A 22801-nucleotide genomic window follows, 5' to 3' on the forward strand; every position below is an offset into this window, starting at 1 on the left:
GAGATTCACTATAAATGTAATATAAGTAACTGGAGAATCCCGTGGAGTACTCTTTGTAAAACAGAAATGGAATTTCATCCGGAGCTGCTGACTTCTTTGTTTTCAACTCCTTCAGTAGCTTCTCTACGCGACGGATACCTATTACTATGTCATTTATAGAGCAGTCTCACCGATTGTCAAACGATGGTATGTTTGTTCGGTCCTCCTGTGTGATTGATTTCTTATACGTAAAATTTAAAAATTCAGCTTTCCTTTTGCTATCTTCTATTGCCACACCAGAATGGTCAACGAGCGACTGTGTAACACCTATATCGATTAGAAGTAGGTTTATACTATGTGACTGTGTATCTGTGATTATGAAGTGTTTGTTCTTTGATACTTAACGTCATTGATTTGTGACAGGAAATTAAAAGTTTGTAAAGTATGTATGGAAAAAACTAAACAATGTTTAAAATAATGAAATTTTATAATACATGTATGTTTATAAAGAAAACATTGTATATTGGAAGCTGGTTCATGCTTAGGACACTTTTGCTGTATAACGTAAAAGATATAGGGAAGTCTCTCCGCAACGGAAGTTGCTTGGAGCGATGTAAAAGGTGATTTTGGCAGTCGAACTGGGCGGCTCCTTGGTGGGAACGATGCTCAATCAGTGGCTAGACGTTGCACGGTACACGTCGAGGGTGCCAAACGAGGCAATAGGAAGCCGTTTTGCCTCGGATGTGGATTTGACTGTAGCATGGTACTCTTGGCAATAAGGAATGGCACTAGCACATTAAAAATCCATCGCCAAGAAGAAATTGTAAAGAGCATTCAAACATCAAGAGCCGCGAGTACAGTTAGCCGCCATGTCGCTTGCCACCACTACGTCGCCACTCCTCCACCAACTTCATGCATACAGATATGTATCAGAGCACGGACCAGTTAATTTGTGTCGGTGATTTAATATTAATTCAAGTACTATAAATCTGTGTTTAGAACCGTATCTTTATCCTAATCATGAACCTATGCAGGATACCCTCCTAAGTGTTCAGAAAACCGAGTGTCCGGTTTCAAGCATACTAGTAATTTATTTCTGTGTATTAAATGTGCATAACTTCAGTACCAGACTGTGTAAATGTTGCTGTCTAAAATACCTGCTTCACAGGTGACGAAAAAGGCACGTAAGATAACTTATTTGAAACAGAATTTAGACTCGATTGCTATCATGGACGATTTTTTAAGGTCAGTCGACTCTCAGTTGAGTAATTTGTTTTGAAAAATAAAAACATAAACTTTTCCAAGTGAGGTTAAGAATTAAATTTAGTTGAATTTAATCTTACTTCTAAAATAATCACAGGGTTTGACTAGTAGGACAGTATCAGTTTATGGGTACCCACCATATTTTTCTCATATTAGAAAGATAATTGGCATATCATTGATACTAAAGAGATCTGATACATTTCTATAAATGTGAGTATAAACAGTGTAATAGTGGTATTATTGAATTTTATTTGTGGTATTTATATATTAAGCCAGAAGCCCCTCCATGTCCAACACTAGTTCGGTTTTTCCTGAAGTAACACCTCAATACTGAGTCACATGTTGTTGTTGTGGTCTTCAGTCCTGAGACTGGTTTGATGCAGCTCTCCATGCTACCCTATCCTGTGCAAGCTTCTTCATCTCCTAGTACTTACTGCATCCCACATCGTTCTGAATCTGTTTAGTGTATTCATCTCTTGGTCTCCCTCTACGATTTTTACCCTCCACGCAGCCCTCCAATGCTAAATTTGTTATCCCTTGATGCCTCAGAACATGTCCTACCAACCGGTCCCTCCTTCTTGTCAAGTTGTGCCACAAACTCCTCTTCTTCCCAATTCTATTCAATACCTCCTCATTAGGTATGCGATCTACCCATCTAATCTTCAGCATTCTTCTGTAGCACCACATTTCGAAAGCTTCTATTCTCTTCTGAGTCACACAATGATAGTGATTACAGCTGTTATTATTATGAGTGGTGTACAATTTTGCTTTATATGATTACTAGTTTGTGCATTAATGGTAACTACTGCTGCCCACACCTTAGATTGCCCTGTATTCGTGTGTATTCAGACTGCTATTCAAAGGGAGTCTTAATGATAGTCACTACAGCAACTAATATTAAATTTTCTTGAACATAACAATTGAAGTTAATGTGCCTAATTGTACTGGCGACCGTTCAATTTTTATTTGGTATATGAATTTTTACTACTTTGGTTATCTCCAAAGTAAAAGCCTGTTTAGATTTTATATTAATTACAATATATACAAAATTTATGTCCATTAGATAAACATGCAGTCAAAATGAAAAATCCTCCCAGAAGGTAACATTGGTTTGTGTCACAGCAAGCGAGTGTTATAACTGGATAGATCGCTTCAATCCACTTAGCAATTCTATGAACGATCAGAATTTTCTCAGGTTCTCCGCAAGATCTTTTGCTAAGATGCGACAATGGTAGTTTTTGATGCTTCACGCATTGATGGTTTTACAGACGCAAGAATCTGTATTAACTTTTACCTGTCGACATTTTGGACTTCTCTTTCGAACCAAGAGTGGAAGAGTTTTTGATTCCTGAGCATTTTACGAATTTTGTTATTAAACCACATTAGTCTTTTCCATCCTTAGTCCACTTACTCTGCACTTACTCCCCAAGAGCGCTACTTACAGTCAGTTTGCCTTTGTTCATACTTCCACTACGTCCATCATACTGGAACTAAATTATGTCCATTCACTGTCTTAATGGGATGCTATCAATTGCTTATCTGCACTTCCTAGCAAAAATACTCTCCTAGCCTACTTGATTGATTTATTAACTATTGTCGCTCTGAAGACATCCTGATCACCAATCCCCGTCTCTATATTGACAACGTCGATAAAGTCAGACCTGTCTGCAATTATAAGGTCTAAAACATTTCCATTGCGTATGACGTCTCGAACTAGCTGCTCAGGTCAGCAATATTTAACAAAACTGTTTGCCCGTAGCTCCTGCCGTGAACACATGGTCTATCTCAATAAGAAACACAATACCACTTGAGCACAACTTAGTGTGCACTTGTACCTGTTAGAGGGAATTTTCCATATGTCGTCCTCCCGTTTCGAAATAATACTCCTGACACACAAGGACATAAAAAAAAGTAATCAGAGTAACTCCCGGTCCAGCATCAATTTTCAACTTTCCTCATTGATTTCAATCAATTCCCGCTCGCAGACAATGACTGCAATTTATTTTTTTCTTCATTCATAACGGCTGCTGGATCAAAATCGAAAGAACAGTGTGTGTTTGTGTGTGTGTGTGTGTGTGTGTGTGTGTGTGTGTGTGTGTGTGTGTGTGTGTGTGGTGTCTGTTCTTTCGATTTTGATCCAGCAGCCGTTATGAATGAAGAAAAAAATAAATTGCAGTGTCTGCGAGCGGGAATTGATTGAAATCAGTGAGGAAAGTTGAAAATTGGTGCTGGACCGGGAGTTACTCTGATTACTTTTTTTATGTCCTTCTCTTCACTTGACGTATTACCTTTTTTAGCACACTCGGCTATTGTTAATGAACTCTATCATTATCACTGGTACAGTGACAGGTCATCTGATGGAGCAACAGATTTCTAACATTTGCATGGGACAAGTAAAACCTTATGAAGTGTTATATAATCCACAGCTCTATGCACCATTGTCAAACTAACCACTAAGCCATCCGGACACAGTAGTTATTGACTATCCTAGCACGCCTCCTGTCAGACCCCAGACCCGAATTCTGAACATAAGAACACACTGCCAATGCAGTGCCAGTTGGTGACAATTATGCTCATCACTCGTGGCATTTCGCAGATTCTCGTAATACACTCCTGGAAATGGAAAAAAGAACACATTGACACCGGTGTGTCAGACCCACCATACTTGCTCCGGACACTGCGAGAGGGCTGTACAAGCAATGATCACACGCACGGCACAGCGGACACACCAGGAACCGCGGTGTTGGCCGTCGAATGGCGCTAGCTGCGCAGCATTTGTGCACCGCCGCCGTCAGTGTCAGCCAGTTTTCCGTGGCATACGGAGCTCCATCGCAGTCTTTAACACTGGTAGCATGCCGCGACAGCGTGGACGTGAACCGTATGTGCAGTTGACGGACTTTGAGCGAGGGCGTATAATGGGCATGCGGGAGGCCGGGTGGACGTACCGCCGAATTGCTCAACACGTGGGGCGTGAGGTCTCCACAGTACATCGATGTTGTCGCCAGTGGTCGGCAGAAGGTGCACGTGCCCGTCGACCTGGGACCGGACCGCAGCGACGCACGGATACACGCCAAGACCGTAGGATCCTACGCAGTGCCGTAGGGGACCGCACCGCCACTGGGGTATCGGCGAGGACCATTCGCAACCGTCTCCATGAAGCTGGGCTACGGTCCCGCACACCGTTAGGCCGTCTTCCGCTCACGCCCCAACATCGTGCAGCCCGCCTCCAGTGGTGTCGCGACAGGCGTGAATGGAGGGACGAATGGAGACGTGTCGTCTTCAGCGATGAGAGTCGCTTCTGCCTTGGTGCCAATGATGGTCGTATGCGTGTTTGGCGCCGTGCAGGTGAGCGCCACAATCAGGACTGCATACGACCGACGCACACAAGGCCAACACGCGGCATCATGGTGTGGGGAGCGATCTCCTACACTGGCCGTACACCACTGGTGATCGTCGAGGGGACACTGAATAGTGCACGGTACATCCAAACCGTCATCGAACCCATCGTTCCACCATTCCTAGACCGGCAAGGGAACTTGCTGTTCCAACAGGACAATGCACGTCCGCATGTATCCCGTGCCACCCAACGTGCTCTAGAAGGTGTAAGTCAACTACCCTGGCCAGCAAGATCTCCGGATCTGTCCCCCATTGAGCATGTTTGGGACTGGATGAAGCGTCGTCTCACGCGGTCTGCACGTCCAGCACGAACGCTGGTCCAACTGAGGCGCCAGGTGGAAATGGCATGGGAAGCCGTTCCACAGGACTACATCCAGCATCTCTACGATCGTCTCCATGGGAGAATAGCAGCCTGCATTGCTGCGAAAGGTGGATATACACTGTACTAGTGCCGACATTGTGCATGCTCTGTTGCCTGTGTCTATGTGCCTGTGGTTCTGTCAGTGTGATCATGTGATGTATCTGACCCCAGGAATGTGTCAATAAAGTTTCCCCTTCCTGGGACAATGAATTCACGGTGTTCTTATTTCAAGTTCCAGGAGTGTAGTTCGGCCCAGGTGTGCATCTGCACTGAAGAGATCATTGCCCGTCTATGCTGTCTACTGCTTCGGTCATAACTCTTATATTTTCGTCATTAATTTCAATCAATGCCGCTCGCAGACGAATATCTGTAATTTCTTTGTGTCTCAATACTCCACATGTGTCTGCAGTGAATTGTCAGTTGTTTTAAACTTCTACGAATGGTACCTTTTTATAAGACTATACAAGTCGCTGCCACAGGTCTTCAACCATGTCCACTGGAGTGCTCTCCTTTTCCCTTTTGAGATGATTCCACGCAAAAAAAAAAAAAAAAAAAAAATATTATCAGCAGAGGCAGGTGATTCTGGAGGCCAAGGTACAGATCCTTCTCGAACTATCCTCCATGATCCACACTGCCGCTTTAAATACGCTCTTACGTCAACAGTAAAACGTGTTGGTGCCCTGCGAACTGTGCTTGGACATATGTCAAATTTGAACCAAATTATTTGGAGAATTAATCGAAAAGCTTACATTACATTTAAAATACTTACGTGCCAGCTGGAACACAGTTTGACACTGAAGTCAGAGGTGGCTCATGAGAACACATTAGCAGTTGTCTCGTAAATGGCATTATAACACTCCTGTCTGCTACAGCTATACCATAATCTCGAAGCTGGAGGCAGGTTGTGAAATAAAACTATCTTATTAAAGCAATTATGGTATAACGCAACAGAACAGTATTACCCTGTGAGAGGAATTTTGCTAGGTTGACCGTGTTGTGCCCAACAGAAATGGCTTATCGGAAATGAAAGTCAGAATTGCGTAAATATTTGAACAGTAACAAACGAATTTTTAGCCAATCTGCACTGTTTAATGCATAAAGAAAACAGTCGCCAGCCTAATTAGGCAAGAGAATGATTAACATTCTTGTTCGAGAATATAGTTATTAGTATCTTTAACGGATAAACTCAGCCTATACTTTGTCACAAGCGAGTGCAATGAATTCCGACACATACATATGTCTATGGTAAGGTTGAAGCTAATAACTAGAGCAGCACAAACTATTTACAAAAATATAACAGATACCGAAACACTCTATTACTTTCAGAACTCGTTCAAACTGAATGGTCTTGATAACATTACTATTAATATTCACTGCAGGATCATAAATTGGACATAGGTTAAGTCTCTCTCAAATAAATACTTTACTATTTGAAATGAAAGTTAATTGGAATCCACTAACAGGTTGCTTCTCACTATCTTTTGAATAAAGAAATTATGGTTTCCATAATTAGTGGTCTTCCCATTACTTGTTACCTAGCATTAACACAATAGACAAACTGTGGATCCTGTTATATTATTAATATGCACTTCCAATACACAAGAGGGACAAACACTTAGCAAACATGAGTATATAACGTTTCACAACTGCAGATTTCCACTTTAGAACATCGAGAGACAAAATTAACATATATGTAAGATACTGTGAAAGTGAAGAAGAATTAAATGATATGCGGAACGGAATGAACAGTCTAATGAGTACACAATATGGTTTGAGAGTAAATCGGAGAAAGACGGAGGTTATGAGAAGTAGTAGAAATGAGAACAGCAAGAAACTTAACATCAGGATTGATGGTCACGAAGTCAATGAAGTTAAGGAATTCTGCTACCTAGGCAGTAAAATAACTAATGACGGACGGAGCAAGGAGGACATCAAAAGCAGACTCGGTATGGCAAAAAAGGCATTTCTTGCCAAGAGAAGTCTACTAATATCAAATACCGGCCTTAATTTGAGGAAGAAATTTCTGAGGATATACGTCTGGAGTACAGCATTGTATGGTAGTGAAACATGGACTGTGGGAAAACCGGAACAGAAGAGAATCGAAGCATTTGAGATGTGGTGCTATAGACGAATGTTGAAAATTAGGTGGACTGATAAGGTAAGGAATGAGGAGGTTCTACGCAGAATCGGAGAGGAAAGGAATATGTGGAAATCACTGATAAGGAGAAGGGACAGGATGATAGGACATCTGCTAAGACATGAGGGTATGACTTCCATGGTACTAGAGGGACCTGTAGAGGGCAAAAACTGTAGAGGAAGACAGAGATTGGAATACGTCAAGTAAATAATATTGGGGACGTAGGTTGCTACTCTGAGATGAAGAGGTTAGCACAGGAAAGGAATTCGTGACGGGCTGCAACAAACCAGTCAGTAGAGTGATGACCAAAAAAAAAAGAAGATGCTGACTCACCTTCTGCGATTTACAACAGCAAAACTTTATGAGCCTCAGGCTTAAGTGCCACATTAATAAGCAGTTTTACTAGGAAAATTATTTTCAGCAAGCATTATTAACTTTAACTCACTCGCTTGCCACATTAACTTTAACTTTCTTTTTACTGTGTTCAAGAGGCATCAATTAGCAAAACACTGGTCTTTAATGTTCTTTCAGTAGGGACACTCGGTAATTACTTTAGTTCAAACGGAGAGGAACCTGAGAGGTGTAATGATAAGGAAAAAATTAAGGTGGGTACTTAATCTCTGTTATAAGTTACCTTATATTTGAGCACACTAACACATTCAATAAGCTGATCTTTCTCTGTACATCATTATAGTATTCCGTTACAGTGATTGCGCAATGTGGTGGCAACTACATGTTGGTAGGTGGATTCGCAGGCGGAATTGCTGGACTCTGGCCCTTTTTGGTGGCGATGATGAATACCAATTGCAGAATCGTTCCATCTATTTATCCATCCATCCGAGGCATTGAAAAGTAGCAGAAAAAGCCTCTCTCGGAAGCAGCACAATATGCAACATTTACATGGCTGTGCACAGTTTGGTAGCTCGTCCCCGACTCGTAGCTCGTCACCGACTGACTCTTGTTCCACCTTTTCTACCCAGGCCAACCACAATTTGCGCGTGCTACACAGTTCCGTTCCCGAGGGGAATCACAACAACTTTTACATACAGAGTAACTAAGAACTCTAAGTGAGGATCCGCAGTTTACATAACAGTAACCAAATACATTAAATAAAACAGAACATTTGCACATATTGACAGTTCTGCAAAATATTATTCATTCAGAAATTACAATTATATACAGTAGGATTTGTTCCCTCCAATTGAGACAAAGAATTTAAATGTCAAATACACTACACAGCATAGAATCAAATCATTACATCAAAGTTTGTACAAAGAAAGCAGTATACAATTTTGTGTTATCTATTCAATCAAACACATTTACAGAAGCTCAGCGATGTAACATTAAATGAAACAAAAGCAAAATAAATCAGTAGAGTATTATGACTATGGTGTTACACATGCCCCATGCTTCGTTGAAGTTTCCCGTCAGGGATACTTCAAGGAAACATACATAACACCTAAGTGGTGTCGGCTGCGAAAAAAAATTATTCCATCCAACTTTAGTTGGGAAGAAAAAAAAACACATATTACAAACATACAGTATATACACTAAGAAATTCATACACTTCTTCCAAAAACATTTTCAAAACAAAGCATCTAAAGTAATTTTCATGACCACACTGTTTTAAGGAGACTAATTTTGCATCGTTACACAAGATATCATTAAGCATGTTCATTCCATACACATACAGTCAAACAACAGACAAACAGTAAACAAATAATCAGCATATTAGTAGAATAAGTATAGCCTTCAAATAAAACAAAAAAAGTAAACACATATATAATAGCACAGAACATTTTAACTTAACGAAACACAGATTTGACTTCCAATATTTTCAAAGAAAGTAAATGTTCACAGGCACATAAGCATATTAATGATCATAGTACAATTTACAAGGTTCAGCAATTAATAAATGTTAAAAAATACAGTTTGAACCCACATATGCACAAATATTTACACAAACGGTTATGAGAACCTTTTCCAACTAACTCTTTAAATACCAAAGTAACTTTGCAAGGTGTTTTCAAAATAATTAACTTCATAGGTGCTCTTCATTAATAGTAGTCCAAAATATTTGTTGCACATAAACACACTAACCCATTCAGAACCTACCTTTAATCATCACTGCTGTGTTTTAAAGCAAGGCAGTCGAATTTTCAAGTTACATCAGAAAATCTAGTCTCACTCATTTGAATAAGAATTCATATATATTTTATAATAACTTTTCGCTGACTTCAGTAGGAATAGTCAGTCTATAACACGTTGGTCAAAAAATCTAACTTACTTACTGCTTGCCTCAGCACTAGCAGTCCATGATACCCATTCTGCCCATTTTGGTTTGGCAGTCTTTGTATGTAAACATTTAGACACAACAACACAATTTAGATGACACTAAAAGACACATTTTCAAATTAATACACTGCCCCATCCTCTAGGTTTGGCAGTTGGTGACCACTTATCAACTTCTTGCCCCACAATGGCAAGTCCTTTGGCTACTGCTCACACAGCATATTTGGTAGCCCTCAACTTCAGGACCACAGCATTTTTATTCTTTTGTCTTCTTTTGCTGCCCAACAACATGTTTTTGAGCAGTTTATTATCATCATCTCCAAGTTTTTCGTGATTCTGTCACACTTTGGGTAGAAATTGCCTTAATGGTATAAAACATAAAACCTACAACTTTGAAACAGCAATTAGACACTGGTAACAAAACTATTTCTTTTCAAATGACAACATCAGGTAACAAATACATTAATCAAGTAAATTTTAAATGACAGTTTTGGTATAATGACAATGTTCAGGAGTTATTTGAGAGTCCCAGATTTGTGGTTTTTCTCCTCACTTTCTTACTCAGTAATATTTCTTTTAAAGTCAGTATTTAGTTTAATTATTTTTCCATACATTTAGGTCATCAGATATGTCAAGATCAGAACAATAATTTTACATCCTACTGCAAGAGATTTCTACCCACTTTTGGTGGCACTAGACACATACCTCTCATATCTATTTCAGGTACATTAGTCAGGTTTATCTCCTCAGTTTTAAACACACATACAGTTTTTCAGCACCATATTTGCCCCCTTTTTTTTAAGAAAAATTTACATTCAGTCATATTATGGCATTCATTGACCTTTTTTTGTGACCTATTCTTTTCTCACCTATTCTTTTCCCTTTACTTTTCCACTACATTTTCTCTTTACAATATCCACTATACTTTCATTATCTTGGTCATTTTCTAGTGTGCCCAATTTAATTATTCATTTGCTTGTTAACAAACAATACATAGTATCTTACATTATTTTTACACTTTTTTGTTTACTTTGTTAGACAAGAAGGAAAGAAGATAGTAAAAGTTCTGAATGATGAAGAGGGAGTTTGGCAGCATGAAAAGAAACGGAAGTAGTGCTGGCAATGACTGAGGTACCTAGTGCTCGTCAGACACTTGACAATGCAAAGAGTGCATGTCCCCTGAGGCTGAACAACCCTCATCTGAGGACAGGTACCTTTAAATTCACAATACTGTGCGAACATAAGCCCTTTCTGACCTTTAAGTATATTAGAAATTAATTATTATCTTGTGGAGTTCTTTGCACTTTCGTTAAGTTACTATAAACATCATTATTCATAAACTTTTCAGGTTTCTCACACTATGTGACCCTATCTTCATAATTAGACTGGCAATAATAAATATTCAATTGAAAATAAACAATTCCTAAGCAAAGCCAAACAGTACACTGCAATAAATAAACAACCTCCCCCAGGTCTCAGAGTCAACAAAACAGTAATTCACTTTCAGGTATCACTCAGATACAATAATAATAAAGATATGCATTATTTTAACAATATATATGCATACAGCAGCCTGCCCCCAGTCTCTTTATTAACAAGGCAGTCATTTATGGTTCAAAAACAGTCACTTACATCTGGTGGCTTTTTAGGCCTCCTATTTTCTACATCTTTCACTAAGCTATTCAGATCTCGCCAACGTTTTGTTTCATCAGGTGGCTTTTTAGGTTTTGGAATTTCAAAGTCTTTAGCAAAGTACAATATCTGCTGTCCTGCTATTACTTTATCAGGTCGTTCGTTTTGTTCCTGTAATTCACACTCCTTCAAAACATTTGTTAAGGCTTGCCCCAGTATAGTATCATCTAGTGGTTCCTGCAAATTATGCCTCTGTTTTACATTACTGAATAATTCCTTCGGTTTTGGCCCAGTTTCACTTTCTGTATCTTGCTTTGGAAAACTCTCACTAATTTTCTCATACCCTCTTTCAGTAAAAGTATATTCACTTTCGTTCCCACCTGAAAATTCATCTTCACTGGAGTCATCACTACTCTCTTCCTCACCACCAGATTCACTTAAGTACGCGACTTTTGAACAATAGGGAAAGTTAGTACATTCATTCTTATCTGTATTCGTATACCCTTCATCATCTGAACATCACTGATTTCATTTTCGTCATCAGATTCGAGCAGGAAAGCAACTTTTAAGCAGTGGAGCAGATTATCACTAGATGTTTCAGTCAATTCGTTTTTCGACTCATTTTCTACACACTGCACATCGTTTGGACACTCAGGCACTTCAGCTGGATCACCTTGAACGATTTCGGCCTTAATTTCGTACATAGTATAATCGTCATATACTTCGATAACCTTCATTTCATTTTCCCCTTTGCTATAATTCTCAGGTAATCGTGCGAAATTCCTGCCAGACTCTTCTGCATCAGAACCACGAAACACCTTTCCATCAACAATAACTTCATCTGCACTGCTTAAAATGTTATATTTACTAACATCCTCCTTTACATCACTTTCATCTATTATTAATTGTGCACATGTATTTTGCGTGGCATATTCAACCTTCCTTTCCTCTTTATTCATCATAACCTCCCCCACATCTACGTCTTTTGTCTCATATACATCAGGAACAGTACAAATATTCTTCTCTTCACTCGCCTTTTCTGGCTCCCTTTCTTTCTTTAATAATGTCTTTTCGCACGATTCCGATACTGAGTTATCCTTAGCATATGACATATTAACTTTATTTCCATTCTTACATTCATCTACTACTGAAACTGGCCAACGGAAGTGTCTGATCCCGCCTCTTCTGTTTCTCTCTACGGCAGCCATCTTGTTCTGACGTCTGCCATTTGTGTGTGCTGCCAAGTGCAATGAACGGTGCTCCCGCAAGCGCTGCCCGGGGCATAAACGGTCACATGACTTCGCACTGGAAATGCCACTATGTATCACTCCGCGCCCGTCTCCTATAGGCGCGTCCTTAACCTTCCTGCACTGTAGTTTACATCTTTCCTTCTCGAATTTATTGTTTGACATCTATTCTTTGGACCCAAAACCGGTTTCCGCGTGAATCCGGCCCGTAACACACGCGGTTTTCAGTTTTCCCTTTCGTCTCTAGTTTGGAAATTCCGCGCCATGTATCCTCTGCCGCGCGTCGTATAATTTCCTCTACCCCTCGCACAACCTTTTTGAATCGTGTTTACACGAAATCTATCGATTTCAGGTCGTTCGTTTTGGTCATTGCTTTCTAGCGAATAATTGTTGTTATTATGGGGGCGAGACTCGCGATTTCTTCGCCAGTGATCTTCATCCTCTACCCTTTCCAAAAACGCAGAAAAACTTCTATGCGTACTCCCAACATATCGTTTAGAATCCTGAGGCAGTTTCTGCCAAAGAACCCATACGATCTCGGCCTCAGTCCTCCTAGCCTTCAGATGTATCAACTTTCTGTACCATGATTCGCAAAACTCTTTCATGGTTTGTGTACCTCTGATATCATACAGTCTGGCCATTAGAAACTCACGCCACAACTGGTCTTGTTTTTGTTCTGACCAGTACTCGTCAATAAATTTTTGTTTAAAGTTTTCAAAAGACATCTGGTTAGTATCCAGATTCAACCCCCACCTTTTTGCTTCTCCCGTTAATGCACTGATTACAACATAAATTTTTTCCTGGTCAGATAAATATTCAGGAAAGTTTCTTTCGCAATTCTTTACAAAATCAAGGGAGTGCCATCCGTTATGTCTCTTTGCAGGGTCGAATTTTTCTTCGCCCTCTAATATTTTACTGAAAGGCATTCTTTCAGTAAAATGTGTAGTTCCTGTTTGTAATTTTCTTTCCAAGTCATACATTTTGCCTTGGATTTGTGAAGTGTTATGGTCACACTTCTTTTCGCAAGTAACAATCTGTTTGGTTGGTTCTCTACTTGTTTCTGTTACAGATTGTTTAATCTGTGCAAATTCCACGTTACATTCTATTTGTATTTCGGATTTAATACCGAATACCTTTTCGTCCACTTTAGTGATGACTAAGGGTTCTATCCGATCTTGAATTGTAATTACTTCAGAGTCAAATCTTTCGTTAATGTCGTCGATCTGTCCCTGTACATTGGCAATATTGGCACTGATGACAGTAATTTCACTTTGGAGGTTTTTAATTTCATTATTCACTATTCCTACCTTTGAATTGACTTCTTCAATTTGTTTGCTAAGTCTGGTACTCTGTATTTCGATTTGTTTACTTTGTGCAATAATCTGTTGGTTTTGCTCAACAAGTTGATTATCAATGTTTCGGCCTAGTGCTGTGATTTGTGTATTAATATTGTCGTTGTGTGCTGCAATTTGTGTTGCAAATTGCGCAGATAACATCCTGAACAAATCAGTCACATCTGGTGTCTTTTCACTTTTAGGTTCTGCTACATTTTCGTGTTCAAGTCCTACTTCCCTTTCAGATTTTCGTGATTCAAACATATCCCGCGATTCATTAAAATAGCCACTGTCTTCGACAACATTGCCCATATTGTCTTGCTTAGTACGCGCGACATACATAGCTTCGATCTGTTTATTGACGTCTGCGTGATAACGTACGTAATTTAACTCGCACGTAATGCCATCTGTTGGTATGCTGCCTGAACTGCTCCTGATTGCATTCTGTTCTCGCGTGTCTAGATTTATTTCTAGTTTCCTGTCCATTTTAGCTATTATTAAGTACTGATACCTTTTATTTTCAATTTAAACTGAACTTTCACTATCCGTTCCGTCAAATAATGTACAGATTTGTGCCACTGGACGTTTTATGTTCACTCTGTGTTTGTAAAATGCTAACTACTTATACTTTTTTCCGTCTGTAGGTGTAAACTGAATAACGGCCTGTCGCGCAGCGCCACGTATAACACTCCTGTCTGCTACAGCTATACCATAATCTCGAAGCTGGAGGCAGGTTGTGAAATAAAACTATCTTATTAAAGCAATTACGGTATAATGCTACAGAACAGTGTTATCCCGTGAGAGGAATTTCGGTAGGTTGACCGTGTTGTACCTAACGGAAATGGCTTATCGGAAATGAAAGTCAGAATTACGTAAATATTTGAACAGTAACAAACGAATTTTCTGCCTATCTGCACTGTTTAATGCATAAAGAAAACAGTCGCCAGCCTAATTAGGCAAGAGAATGATTAACATTCTTGTTTGAGAATATAGTTATTAGTATCTTTAACGGATAAACTCAACCTATCCTTTGTCACAAGCGAGTGCAATGAATTCCGACACATTCATATGTTTATGGTAAGATTGAAGCTAGTAACTAGAGCAGCACAAACTATTTACAAAAATATAACAGATACCGAAACACTCTATTACTTTCAGAACTCGTTCAAACTGAATGGTCTTGATAACATTACTGTTAATATTCACTGCAGGATCATAAACTGGACATAGGTTAAGTCTCTCTCAAATAAATACTTTAATTTTTGAAATGAAAGTTAATTGGAATCCACTAACAGGTTGCTTTTCACTATCTTTTGAATAAAGAAATTATGGTTTCCATAATTAGTGGTCTTCACATTACTTGTTACCTAGCATTAACACAATAGACAAACTGTGGATCCTGTTATATTATTAATATGCACTTCCAATACACAAGAGGGACAAACACTTAGCAAACATGAGTATATAACGTTTCACAACTGCAGTTTTCCACTTTTACAACATTGAGAGACAAAATTAACATATATATAAGATAGTGACTCACCTTCTGCGATTTACAACAGGCAGTAATGTGATCATTTACTAAGCAAAACTTTATAAGCCTCAGTCTTAAGAACTTTTAATTTGAAGTTGGCAACAACACATTAATAAGCAGTTTTACTAGGAAAATTATTTTCAGCAAGCATCATTAACTTTAACTCACTCTCTTGCCACATTAACTTGACCTTTCTTTTTACTATGTTCAAGAGGCATCAATTAGCAAAACACTGTCTTTAATGTTCTTTCAGTAGGGACACTCGGTAATTACTTTAGTTCAAACGGAGAGGAACCTGAGAGGTGTTATGACAAGGAAAAAATTAAGGTAGGTACTTAATTTCTGTTATAATTTACCTTACTTTAATTCACTCTCTTGCCACATTAACTTTACCATTCTTTTTACTATGTTCAAGAGGCATCAATTAGCAAAACACTGGTCTTTAATGTTCTTTCAGTAGGGACACTCGGTAATTACTTTATTTCAAACGGAGAGGAACCTGAGAGGTGTTATGATAAGGAAAAAATTAAGGTAGGTACATAATTTCTGTTATAAGTTACCTTATATTTGAGCACACTAACACATCCAATAAGCTGATCTTTTTCTGTACATCATTATTGTATTCCGTTACAGTGATTGCGCAATGTGGTGGCAACTGCATGTTGGTAGGTGGATTCGCAGGCGGAATTGCTGGACTCTGGCCCTTCTTGGTGGCGATGATGAATACCAATTGCAGAATCGTTCCATCTATTTATCCATCCATCCGAGACATTGAAAAGTAGCAGAAAAAGCCTCAGTCGGAACCAGCACAATATGCAACATTTACATGGCTGTGCACAGTTTGGTAGCTCGTCCCCGAATGACTCTTGTTCCACCTTTTCTACCCAGGCCAACCACAATTTGCGCGTGCTACACAGTTCCGTTCCCGAGGGGAATCACAACAACTTTTACATACAGAGTAAATAAGAACCCTAAGTGAGGATCAGCAGTTTACATAACAGTAACCAAATACATTAAATAAAACAGAACATTTGCACATATTGACAGTTCTGCATAAAATTATTCATTCAGAAATTACAATTATATACAGGAGGATTTGTTCCCTCCAATTGAGACAAAGAATTTAAATGACAGATACACTACACAGCATAGAATCAAATCATGACATCAAAGTTTGTACAAAGAAAGCAGTATACTATTTTGTGTTATCTATTCAGTCAAACACATTTACAGAAGCTCAGCGATGTAACATTAAATGAAACAAAAGCAAAATAAATCACTAGAGTAATAGAAGTATGATGTTACAGCTTGTTTGCGACCCAATATTTACTTGACCGATTTTGCTTTCATTTCACCCGTGACAGATTCATCTCTTAATTATGATACTAAATGTATATTGCTGTATGATCGGAGCGTGTGGCTGCCATTCGGAGAAACCGGGTTCGATTCCTGTTACTGCAAAGGATTTTTCTTTGCTAGGAGTACTGGTACGTGGTGCACTCTGCCTTATGATGCCAATTGAAGAGCTACTAGACTGGACAGTAGCAGTTCGACTGATGAGCTCAGATGTTAAGTCCCATAGTGCTCAGAGCCATTTGAACCATTTGAGAAGCAGTTCCACGCTCCGGAAAGTCTGCGTAACGGCCGGGAGAGCGGCGTTCTGACCATGTACCCCTACAGACTGCACCAACATGGCACCACAAGGCACAGCGTAACTCAGCGGCCGGTAGATATCGTTTGGGGCTCACGACCTTCAACAGGAGCTCATTATTTATGACTATTGCTGACACGATGAATGGCGACAAGCAGTGAACTAGATCACTAAGCGTATGCTGCAGAATTGGGAGGAACAGAATCTGATACCATTCCCTTCTTGTATTGATTGCGGAAACGGTTACAGGAATTTCCAGAGGAAGATCGGACGCTCATAAGCAACCAAATGTTAGTAATTCAGCTCAGGCATACATAGTGAGTGCATAGCAATGAATAATACACTACACTACCTTTGGTATTGGTATTAGAAAAATAGCTACCAGCGATGTATCACGTACAGGAAATTTATTGTAAAGTTAGACGTCTAATGGGAATGCTGTACTTGACTCACAAATACCTACATTTTCAAACTTCTCAAAGATCATTTGGATATAATGCTACGTAGCATCTTATGAACATTTCGAAGAACTATTTGATTCGGCATCAGTACCTGGTTACCTTAAAAAGTTAATTGTGTGACGATGTTTTATTACAGGCGGCCTGCCTCGAACCGACGCAAAGGAAGCGGAGAGCGAAATTTAGCCACACTGCGCTCTGCTCGCTCACTCAGTCTTTACAGTCATTACAAAAACATTAGCCAAGTGTTTCACCACACTGTTGAGCGAAGGTAAATTTAGGCGAAAAACAGAGAAGAGAAGAGATGGACAGCCACTGTAAATGACAACAAGATTTTCCGCAAAAAAGTGGAGTTCTACAGGAAAGAAGCACTCCCTAGTTTTGACGGGTCTATGATTCAGTGATAAAACACATACAGTTAAAAAATCTCGCTTGGCATTGTTGGTTGAGATAAGCCCCAGGTGTTCAGCTGTCTAAAGTTTGTTTTGTTGACACCTTTTTCAGATCGTGGAACAGGTTGTGAAGGGAGGAATCCTCGGTCGTCGTGAAGCATATTAGATACACAGTAGCATCCCAGCAGCTTTTAAAGTGCTACAGTGTTTCATTTAGACGCTTCGTGGTGGGTTCAAACACGGTAAATATTCGTTGTAGGCCAGACAATATCCAGAGGAATCAATACAGATCAGACCATACATGTGGCGATAAATACACTGTTTTGCACAATCGTAGTGTAGAAACAAAACCCGCAACAGCTGTGCAACTGAACGAGAAACGTAGGTACACTGATGTACACCACCAGTACTCACGAAAAGTATTTCCAAAATAAACAGATTTCTTGACAAATACCTTGCACACAACATGTTGTCAAAACGACTGCATTTCCACAAGTAATACGATTTCAGCTAAGAAAACGTAACAAATTTTAAAAAGTGTATATTTTATAGTCTTTAGACTTGAAACAGAAAAACAACCACGAAATTTCTACGGTATTTTGCTGCAATAAATCGAGATCCAGAGAGGATGACACATAGGTGTCGAAACACGTCTGGGTAAATAGAAAAGAGGTAATTGTGTTTTGCATAAAACGCATTAAGAATTAATTCGCAAACATGAAGCAAAGGTTAAAAGGAGCTTCCAGCCTCAAAAAGATAGTTCTTTTTGTATATTATCGGAATTCATCTGTCAGTGATACCACAAGGCGCTGCAATGTAAATATGCTAAAACATAACGATCCTTCCGTTTCGTAAACATTTCGTTCACTTAATTTCCATTGTTTCCGTTATCACCAAGACCCTAGCATCCAGATACACATGATAGAGAATATAAAGTTTCTTCAAGACCTACAGCAGTTGATGAACCTGTAGTGGCTTGAAAATTAATTAATGAGAGGATCAACTGCATAAAATTCAAAAAGTGACTTTTTGCATATTGCGTGTAATTGAATCGATAATTCCAATCAACTTTGCAGTTCGTCATCCATATCGGATATAATGAACTCAGCATCTGAAATTTATTTCAGCATAAGGGTAATGGGATAATAGTGTCTGACCACCACACAGACCGACAAATGAGAGATAACGAAAAACAAATGAACAATGTATCAGGTCCTGACGGAAGCACAGTTAGATTTTACCTTGAATTAGCCTTTCTTCTATCAAACATTTACGGAGAATCTCTTGTGCATAGAATAGTTCAGCGTGGCAGGAAAATAGCACTGCCTATTCGTCTTCCCCAATGGGCTAAAACACCATTGGTATTGACTGACAACCCATTATCGCTGACGTCCGACAGCTAGACCATATTCTAAGCTCAAAGGATATGACCTTACTAGAGGAACAGATGCACATTTCTAACCACATACAAGACACTAATGCGACCTATAATAGAATACTGTTCTAGCCTTTGAGATCTTTAAGAAGTAAGCATGACAATGTATATTAATCGCGTTTGGAGATACACTGCCAGGATAGCAACGTCTTCATTAATCTTACGTAAGGACACCGTTACGCTGCTACCACAATACACATTGCGTAGGGTTCATGAGAATAACGTAAGAGATATTAGGCATGAAAACAGTCATTTATCCCTTACTCAATGCGTGAATGGAATACGTTATAGAATCACTGGTATTGATACGAAAAACCCTCCGCCATACATTATACAGAAGCATGCGGAGTACATATGTTGAGGTAGAACCCTTGTATTTTGTGATGAGGTGGACGATAAGATTCACATATATGAAAGCGAAGGGCTGATACTTCCAAGCGAGTAACGGCCGAGGGAAACGACCAATTGTCTTGGCCTGGTGCTAGCAAGGGGTTATTTGAAAGGCTGTCTGATAAGCGGTAATCTTACAGACGCCGGCTGAAACTCGTATGTAAAGGAGATCATTTGTGAGAATTTGAGAGAATGTCCGAATATTTTGGTAGTGGGAGGAATAAGGAACAATCGTCAAGAGGATTGGAGGGCAAGAAAACCAGTAATAATCTTAGTACAACTCTCACGGTTTGTCAGAGAAACTGGAGAAGCTCACTCACAGAGAGCTGCAAGAAGATTCTGTCTAACAAAACGCTTATCTCCTACCTCCTCTAGACGTAGCAAGGCCGGCGCCAGCGAGCCAACACGTAAACCAGGACTGGTGGAAGGGATGTCGTCCAATACCCGGGTCATGTAACTCCTCGTAAGATGTCCTTTTTAATGCCATCCAGTCCAAGCGATATCCAAGGCGAGTGTCATAACAGCAGTACAATTATGAGTCATGTTCTGTGCATTTAACAAATATTTCAGTGTGTCATTACTTCAATGTAATCAGTGACACACATTACTCTGTGAACCTAGCTGTTAATGGGGAAATTTTTGTATATAGAGTCGAAGACCATTTCTAGTACCCTAAGGGCCATTTATCATCTGCCATCTGGCTAATGCTTTTATTTGCGAACAGCACTGAAGAAAGCACTAGACTAAGTGCATCGTAACGAAGCGATTCCCCATTAATTATAATAAGCTGGCTATGTCACAACGTACATGAAAATGAATGGAATCACCAGCAACGTTCAGGATCGCTGTCAGCTAGAAATGGACCCGACGCTGGATGTGTAATTGGGCGCCATCTCCAAATAAGGCAATACACTTTTATTGTCATTTTAAAGAAGGTTTGATTTAAACACAACATAATTCGGAGAATATTGGAGATACACAAAAAACACACATTAGGGTGAAATTTAGAATAAAAACAATTTCTTACTTAACCTAAACATACGTTCACATATGCAATGTATACTGTAGTAGTATACATTGCCTGGGATATTGTTAGCGGAATTACGGTGAGTTAACAGTTGTTCATAGCGCAATTTATTGAATCAGAACCCCGGTCATATACAAACACGTATCATTGAGCCATTAATAACAGCAGTAGGTTTGTTTGCGAGTTGGATGCATTGTTTCACTGTATTACAGAGCCTGTAGACCTGCGAGGGTCCACCGCAGTAGCTGAGTGGTCAGTGCGATTGCGGGAGAACCGGGTATGTTGCTGCCACGGATTTTTTACTTAATGGGAGGACTGGAACGTGGTGCACTCACTCTCTGGAGGGCAGGTGAGGAGCTAATTGAGCGAGCAGCAGCGGTTCACACGTTCAGTGAACCCGACAACCACATGGAGACTGGTGTACTGCATATACATCCCTCCACACCACATCTAATGACGCCATTGACAGAGGATGGCACGGCAGGAGGTCGGGCCCCATTGGTCCGTCTAGGGCCAGAAAGCTGAACCTCACCAAAAAAAAGGGTCGAATAAATTATACAGACTGTGTCACGTCACTAGAATTTATTTAGGAAGCTGATGCCCAGACTAAATTGTGCGAAGTATTTCAACGCAGAGTAAAAGGTTTATATACAGGTGCATTAGAGTAACTGTTCCTAATTTTCTGATGTCGTAGAGCCGGCCGTGTGGCCGAGCGGTTCTAGGCGCTGCAGTCTGGAACCGAGCGACCGCTACGGACGCAGGTTCGAATCCTGCCTCGGGCATGGATGTGTGTCATGTCCTTAGGTTAGTTAGGTTTTAGTAGTTCTAAGTTCCAGGGGACTGATGACCTCAGATGTTAAGTACCATAGTGCTCAGAGCCATTTCAACCATTATTTGGATGTCGTAGAGGACATGAACATAAACATTACTTATCAGTAATACACTGTCTGCAAATGCTTCGTTTTCAGAACAGTAACTGGGGCTCATCACTCGGAATAAAATCACTTTTGTTTCAGCTGTTATTCTTACCTTGGAAATAATGAACTCCTGAAGTTAGTTTGTTATTATATGTCACAGAATATTAGAGTATATTGATAATTTTTACTTTTGGGCCGTCTAACTACAACTGGATGAAACACAAATATCGGTGTCACACGCGTTTCGTCTTTATGCCCTGCAAGGCATCTTCAGTGGCCTGGAATATGTACACATTTTGGTGCAATGTATGTGTAGGTTATAAACAGTTCTGGTGGTTGGTTTTTCAATTTCGTAGCAATATTTGAAATTCTACTTACATGTTCCGTGGATGATTTTCTTGATGTTGTGTTACTGTTCCATTTTTGGCGCAGTTCTTCTTCTTATAATTTCCATTTGGGCTATTTTGTTTTCCACACTTCACAGCAATAAGAACTGAAAACTTGTTTTTATGCTATGTTTTGGTTTGTGTTGCTGACTGTCGGATGCTATTGCCAAAGATCGAAAGATCGAATGCTATTGGCATCTTTCGAATGTAGTTTCTGAGATGTCTCTTGTCTGTTTCAGTATGCTCGTGTGTGTGTGTGTGTGTGTGTTTTGTTTTGTGTGCGTGTGAACGGGTGATCAGACAGCGAAGGGGGAAATAGAGAGAGAGGACAATATGTATTTGTTTTAATGTGGCTGGATGTGCAAGAGGGACGATTTTTATCGTATCATTTCTTTTATTAAGGGTAGTAGGGAGCCTGTACTGATGTGTATTTGCTCATTTATCACATTTTTGGTTTCAAGAATGGCTTTCTGGATTCGGAAGTTTTCTTGCATTTGTATAAGGTATTTGTCAAGGTTGTTTATTCTCAATATTTTCATATCTTGTTCAATGTTTGTACGATGGTAGTTATGGTGTTTTAAATGTTTTGCAAATATGGAATGGTTTGTTTCGGACTTCGAGCACCTGATTTGTTCTTTGTACCGTGTTTTAAAAATCCTGCATGTCATGACTGTGTATACTACATCACAATTTTGAAATTCTGATTTATATGTTGCTGATGCCTCAAATTTACCCTCTTGGTTGTTGGTTGGCTTAAATTTGTTTGGAGGGTTTTCACAGTTTTATATGCTATTAGGCAGCCTTGTCTCTTTAGTATGTTTGCCACTCTGTGCGTTAATTTATGTGAGTAAGTCATAGCACACCATTTGCTCATTTTCTATGTGATGGGCGTGTGTGTTGAGTGAGTTCGTCAGTATGCAGCTTCCGAGTTATCTTGTATTCTGGAAATGTTGTAATTGTTCCGTACTTG

The sequence above is a fragment of the Schistocerca piceifrons genome, chromosome X (genome assembly GCF_021461385.2).
Source record: "Schistocerca piceifrons isolate TAMUIC-IGC-003096 chromosome X, iqSchPice1.1, whole genome shotgun sequence".
Taxonomy (NCBI): Eukaryota; Metazoa; Arthropoda; class Insecta; order Orthoptera; family Acrididae; genus Schistocerca; species Schistocerca piceifrons.